Source organism: Panthera uncia, chromosome A2 (genome assembly GCF_023721935.1).
Source record: "Panthera uncia isolate 11264 chromosome A2, Puncia_PCG_1.0, whole genome shotgun sequence".
Taxonomy (NCBI): domain Eukaryota; kingdom Metazoa; phylum Chordata; class Mammalia; order Carnivora; family Felidae; genus Panthera; species Panthera uncia.
Genome location: NC_064816.1, coordinates 125,352,933 through 125,360,662, shown reverse-complemented (window position 1 = coordinate 125,360,662; position 7,730 = coordinate 125,352,933).

Sequence of the window (7,730 nt, the reverse complement as noted above, 5' to 3'; positions counted from 1 at the left end):
ACATTTTTTAAGTGTTGAAAGACAAGCATTGGCAATTCTCTATCTGGTGAAAATATCCTTCAGGAATGAGGGAGAAATAAAGACATTTTCAGATGAAAGAATATAGAGAATGTGTTAATTATATACTTTATTCATGAGCAGTTTAAGTTGTTGCTAAATTATTTTGTATTGATTATTTCTACTAAATCCATTAACACGGTGTTTTCAGTTTTCAGAGCTAGCAAAATGGGTAACACTTGTTTTTTTCTTCATTTCAACAAATTTTTACTGTGTGTAGTTTTATTTTGAATTGTTTCTATGCAAGTAGTTATTATGGATTGCTGGTTTGTAATCATTATCTGGCTAATTCATGAGAGATGTAAGCTATTCCTACAGATATGTCAGGACTGTCAATCGAAAGCCAATGAAAATAATTGGAAATGTTACCACTTTAGAATGCCAGGCAACCCGTGGACAAAATGTGAGGCAGGTCAGGGACCTCCATGTCACTGTTCCTTCCTTCATGGATGTAAGGATTTGATCAACTGTTGATAAGATAGAATCATTTAGTAAGGCTTAGACAATTCCATTCCCGAGAGATAATTTACATAAGTGATGACAAGAGAAAGGAATGAAAAAAGAAGAAAAGAAATGAGCTATTCTTTAGCCTTTATGTTTTATGCTGTCACCTGTTGTTTTCCTGTTTGCTGCTTTGTTATGTGTCTATAATAGAACAGAAGAACCCTGTCTCTTGGTGTACCAAATGAGAATGGCCAAGTGTTAGCTGGATGGCATCATTATTCATCATCTTGTATATAAAAAAAGGAGGTAGGTCACCTACATGTGAAAGAATGACTAGGGCACATCCATGGAGCTTAATTTTTGATGCTTCTCTCTTATTCTAGTGGTCACCAGACCTTTAAATCCAACATGGATAATGCCAAGCTATGAGCAGAAAATAGAGGGTTGAAAACGTGTCTGATTGATTTTTCTGTTGTAGGAGGTCTGAATCTTTACCCAATTTGTACAAATATCCCTTTAATTAATTTGGAGGAAAGGCAGAGAGAAGGAAGTCTTCTGTGACCGTTGATCAAAAATTATCCTACAACACTTAGAGAAAAAATACTGCTTCCGAAAATGTGAATCTAGATCATTCATATCTTCTGATCAGTTTGTGCACTGGGTGCTGACTATCCACAACGCAGGCTGAGCAAAGAGCAAAGAGTAAAGACTCTCTTTGGGGTTAAACAAAGTAGAAATATCCTGCTTAGAATCTGGCAAGGCAAAACAAGGCAAGGCTGACAGATTCAGACAGGAAGGAAGCAACAAGCCAGCTTTCAGATTCAGTTTATTACTTAGTTAGATAGCCAAAGCAAGTGGAGTCACAGGTATCTTTCCCCTGGTCATTTACATGGGGTGACACTGAAGAAAGGGCCCAGATGATTGACTAACATGAATGATAGGACCCTCTTCATTTGAGAGCCAATGCTCTGCATCAGATAAGCAGTTTTATAGCCTGCAGCTATGCTCTAAGAGGGCAAGGTAGAAAGTTTCATTCCTCATCAGGACCCGGAAGGCAATGAGACACTGTCTCAGGACGGCCTTCCTGATGGACAGGGAGGCAAATGAGAACTGTGTGGCTGGTGGCAGCTCCTTACAAGCCTCCCATGATTTTGTGCTATGGGAGGATCAAAGGGCGTTCCACCAAGACTGAGACCAGCTGTGGTCAGGCCCTGCTCACTGGTCTGTGTGGAGATGTGCAAGGTTGCCTGGGCACCATGGTAGAGCCATTCCTCTACATGTAGCTTCCACAGCCATTTGTGTGATTGTTATTTCGTTAATCAAAAATAATGACTTTGGCCTGAATAAAATTTCTGAGGTAAAAGATCAAGCAGAATTCCAGTAAAAAGAAGCTAAATTAACAGCCAAGTCTTCATGAAACCTGAAAGTCACTGATTGGCTTAAATTCTAAATTGTTATAATAAATCATCTCACTTTATGAGACCCAGTTATTCACTTCTCTATTTCCTCTCTTGCCCCCCACACCCAACCTTTTTCTCCACATGCTTGCCCTACTTTGTGGAGCAAATATTGATGAATAAATGACAGAAAGCAGGAAGAATCCAACAGAGAAAAACTGCTTGTTTTTTCTCCTCCGGATGGATGGTTCTGTTACAGTGCCTGGTGGTTTCATACAGCCTTCTTGAGATGCCCTGTGTGACCAAGCAATCAACTGTACACAGAGTTGCTCCTTGAGGAACATGGATATGAATTTCATGGTTCTATTTATAAGTGGATTTTTCCCCATACAGTACAGTACTGTAAATATATTTTCCCTTCCTTATTCTTTTCTTTAAAATTTTTTTTAAAAATATTTATTTTTGAGAGACAGAGACACAAAGTGAGAGTGGGGGAGGGGGGAGGAGAGCGAGGGAGACACAGAACCTGAGGCAGGCTCCAGGCTCTGAGCTGTCAGCACAGAGCCTGACATGGCTCCAACTCACGAACCACAAGATTATGACCTGAGCCAAGTCTGGATGCTTAACTGACTCAGCCACTCAGGCGCCCCTCTTATTATTTTCTTAATAACATTTTCTTTTCTCTAGCTTACTTTATTGTAAGAATATAATACATATTACATATACAAAATTTGTATTTATCAACCAGTTATGTTATTGGTAAGGCTTTTGGTCACTAATAGGCTATTAATAGTTAAGTTTTCAGGGAAGTCAAAAGTTATACATGGATTTTTGACTCAGCAGGGTTGATGCTCCCTAACCCCTTGGTTGTCAAGAGTTACCTGTACTATGAAGCTATAACCAGCTTGTAACATGACACCTATATTTTCCTTCCTTCTGTCCCTGCCTCGCTCATCCTATCCCCTCACTCTTGTTTTTCTGGCATCCAAAACATTTTAGCACATACACTTTCTCTCAGGTACTGTTTTCTAGGAGATCTGGGCTAAAGCAGTCACTTATATTTAATTTTAAATTTATATTATGAAAAATTTCAAACATATATGAAAGCTGAGGAAAAAGTCCAATGAACTATACATTTATCACCAGATGCAATAATTTTTGTCACATTTATGTCATCTTTCCTTCCATCCTCCCTCCCTCGCCCTCTCTTTTCTCCTTCCTTCCCCCCTTCTTTCCTTCCTTCCTTTTTTTCTTCCTTCCTTCCTTCCTTCCTTTCTTCCTTCCTTCCTTCTTAAATGTATTTTAAAGCAAATACCAGCCAGTGTGTCATTTAACTTCAACATATTCTAGAATGTCTCTGAAAAGATGATGGACATTTTCTTACATAAATACAATGCCATTAATACACCTAATAAAATAATAGTATTTCTTTGATGTTGTCTGACAATAGTCCACGGTCAAATGTCCATGATTAACTTATACATCTTTTTACTGCTGTGATGTTTCAATCAGGACCCAAACAAGGTTCATACTTTACATTTGATTGCTACATGTCTTTAATCTAGAGCTTCTCTCCATCCTTTCCCTCTCCTTTTTGTGCTTTTACTAATTTGCTGTGAAGATGACATCAGTTATTTTATAGACTGTCTTATAATCTAGATTTATCTGTTTTTTTTCTTTGTGGTATCCTTTAACTTGTTCCTCTAACATTCATGTTTCCTGCAAGTCTGTGAGTAGGAAGTCGGTTTAAGGCTTGATTAGATTCTGTTTTTGACTTTGTTTTGTGTTTGCAAGAACACTTCATGGGGGTGCTGTGTGCTTCAGATGACATCAGACCAGAAGGCACACAATGCCTGGAGTCCCATTTGTAGCAATACTTAGATTATTAGATGGAGGTAGTGACACCCTGATCTCCGTTTTAAAGTATGCCATTGATCTTTCATGAATGGTTTCAGCCATTGATGGTTACTGACTGAATCATTTATTTCACAAAGGATTGCTAAATTTCGACTTTCCAATTCTATTTTTTCTTTCACATTTATTATCAAAAAAAAACAAAAAACAAAAAACCCTTCCCCTGAACAGCTATTTGATTTTATGAAATACAGCTCAGCAGGAAAGGCAAGGTGAGTAATAATACTTTTCCTTTCTTTTCTTTTCGGTAGAATAAGGAGATAGTGCCCTAGTTGCTTGCAAAAGTGTGCAATCAGTTGTTCTGTTTTTGTTGTCGTTGTTGTTGTTGTTGTTCTTGTGTTTGGCTTCTCATCTTTGGAGTATCATTAAGTGCTTATTGATTTTTATATATGCAATATGTTTAAAACAATTACATTCATTATTTTTGTCGGTGCTCAAATTGTCCATTTTTGGCCAAAGAGATTCTGTAGTTTTGGTGTCTGTGACCTTTTGACACCCTTATTTGTTGTAAATGAATTCATTGTCTTCGTGGCACAAGATATTCCACACTTATCATCTAGATATCCTGCCCCAGACCTGAAATTAGACATTCCTCTGGGTTTCTTTTTCTTTAGTTTCTTTTAGTTGGAAATTATAATCTAAAAACCCCAAATGAGTGAATTACATTATTTTATTTGTACTAAAAATGAAAGCTTATCTACCTAAAATTTTATTTTAAGGCAGTAGTTTTAGAACCTGGTATTTATTTAGGTAATAAGTAAAACTGTAATTGCTTGTTTTATTTTTATTTTAATCTCACTTTAAAATTATTTATATAAAAGGAAATGCACACTTTTCATTATAAGTATACCTAAAATTGAATTAGTAACTGTACAACAATGTTTCACTTTTCCAGGTGGCATAATTTATATTCAAAATTTCCCAGAAAGTTTGAAATGACAGATATAAATGGAATCTCAAATGTTTTCATATGTATTCAAATAAGAATATCAATTTTGTCAGAGTTGGTATAGTAAAAGCTTTGAAAACACTTTTAGAAATGTGATGGTTTGATATAAGCTGTCAAATTTGAGTTTTAGCTTGGAATAAGTGAAGGGCTATAATTTCAAGTGTTAACAGAGTCTGGTGTGGGAAATGCATGATATTGAAATAAATAAATGCAATAATGCTATTTGGCATCAACTCAAAGTGAGATCAGAGGACACTTGGGATTACTGAGACCCTTTTTAGAGGCTTGCAAGGTCTTCCCTTTTTCAGCTATGATTGAGCAAGTGCTGCTTTTCTTCATACTATCTTAGCTGTAACAACGTATCACAACAGACTGAATGCAGAAGCAGATATGGAAATTCACTTGTTTCTCTTAACACTGATGGTAAAGAGATTTGCAAAAAATGTAAAATCCATTTTTTCTAAGTTTTAAAAAATGGAGTCATTATTTTAAAAATGCTCATTATAGTAACATGTGGTGAGTTTATTATTTAAAAAATGAATTAAGCAAATATCTAAAAATTTTCTGTCTTAATTTTTAATACAGTATATATAGACATATATATCCCATACAAACAAAAGCTCTTTAAAGTTCTTGTTAAGAATGTAAAGAGATCATGAGACCAGAAAGTTTGAAAACCTCTTTGATATCTCACACTATTTGCTTACTAATTGTAAGTCTGTATGAGTATAAATTGATTCGAATATAAATATATTCATAGAATTTGTAAATTTAATTATTTTGGGTTAACCTTACTTAGATACTTCCTTGAATATTAGACATGTCTAACCATAACTTAATTTTGTACCTTAGTTAGGAATGCATGTATGGTTTATTTTCTCTCTGATGACACTGATGCCACATGGAGGCTTGTTCTAATATAAGAAGACAAATCATTATATTTCAACCACACACATAAAGCCAAATATTCAGTTTAGAATTTAATTGATGGATTTAAAGAAAATGGGGTGTTCGTTTTTAATAGACTACTTTTTGTGTAGTTTCACAGAAAAATTAAGCAGGAGGTATAAAGAGTTCTAATATCTCCCCTGACCCCACATTTACACAGCTTTCTCAACTATCAATATTCCAGCAATAAAGTGATACATTTGTTACAACTGATGAACCTACATTGACACATTATTGTTACCTGGAGTGATGGTTTCCATGTGTCACCCAGATAGTATCATAGAGAGTATTTTCACTGACCTAAAAATCCTCTGTGCTCTGCCTATTCCTCCCCTGCCCTCTTGCCCCTCAACCCTTGGCAACCACAGATCTTTTTATTGTCTCCATAGTTTTACCTTTTCCATAATGGCCTATAGTTGGCATCATATGCTATACTACACAGCCTTTCCAGATGACCTCAGGTTCTTAAGCACATTTGATGAATCTTAGTGACAAAGTCTGGTCATACTTAGCAACACTTTTTGTATGTTAATTAATTTGCATTATAATAAAAAATCACACATTCCTGTCTCCATTGTTTATTCATTTACATTCCAATTCAGACTGTCAGCTCTTAATGGCCAAGAACTCCCTCTATTTAATTTGATTAATCATCCAAATTGATTTTTAATTATTAGTGCTGCTAACCTAAACAATAAAACAGTTACATTGTCAGAAAAATGGTTTATTCAGGAATAGCAGAGAATTGCAATTTGGGATATGCAAGCTATAGCAAAAAACACAGGCTAATGCAACAAACAAAGGAGAGGATTGTTATTTTATGATGAAGGAGGAGTCAGAAGGGTTGTTTTGAATGTAAGTCCACTGGAGAAAAGCAAGAGTTCAGGATGATAATGGTTTCTTATTGGCTGGGTTGCAAAGGTAGCCTATTTGTGGTAGGAAATGCAGTGTACAACTTTCTCTGTTAAGGACTGTAGTTGATGATTCTTTCCTGTGGAGGATTGCTCTGTTGGGGTCTGTAACTGACCTGGTGTGGGTGGTACAGCTGTAGCCTCCCAACTCCACTTTAGTGAGGTTTCCCTTTATTGATTTTCACAATGCCAATAGGACCCAGTCCAATTTATAAATAGGTTCTCACTGCTATTTGATAAAGGTGGGACTCCCATGCAGTTAAGTGCTCATGGAATTAAATACTTAAGCATTGGCAGAGAAAAGCTTGCCCTACAGTAATTATTTCAGTGATGAATGAGAAAAACTACAGAGTTGGCACATACCCTCTTTGCAGGAAAGCAATGTTATTCTCAGGAGACTCCAGGAGTTTTAGTTATCAGTGGTTTGAGTCTCTGAGTAGGTTGTTAAACCTTTAGAATTAATTTTAAGCAAGAGTCCCAGAGCATCTGGTACTAACATTTATATTAAATGATTTGAAAATGCACAGAGTAGTTTGTCAGCATTCGGAAGAATGAAAAATACAACAATAATAAGGCATATAATTGGGGGAGGGATAAAAGAGAGAATAAGCGTTTTATATCTGTTTGGTAGATCTAGGTTCCACTTTGTGGGTTGTCATAACCCTGTAAGTTGAAGACAAACGCTTAGGAATGAAATTCCAGCTTTCCCAAAGTAAACCACCTGTTTTGGATTATTCCTTTTGGCTTGCCTAGAAATAGTTTCCCTGTGTGCACTTTAGTAGAAGAAACGCAATAACGGGAGTCCAGAGGGGGAGCACTCAAAAGGCTCTTTGCCACTGTAGCTGTGCACTCCAAGCCGCTGCTGGGGTCTCCGTTTCCTGACCTATATAAAAGGGGGGGTGCTGAAGACACAGTTTCATAGAGTTTCAGCTCTCTGTCGTCCTCTCTGCCATTAGTACGGTGCAGAACTTCGAGTAAGTGTTCAGTTATTGCTTGCTGAATGAGTGTTATTTTTTAATCCGTTGCAAATCCATACCGGGATTTGGGCCTAACCCAGCCTGGCGCTGCCGGGGGGGGGGGGGGGGGGGGGGGGGGGGGGGGGGGGGGGGG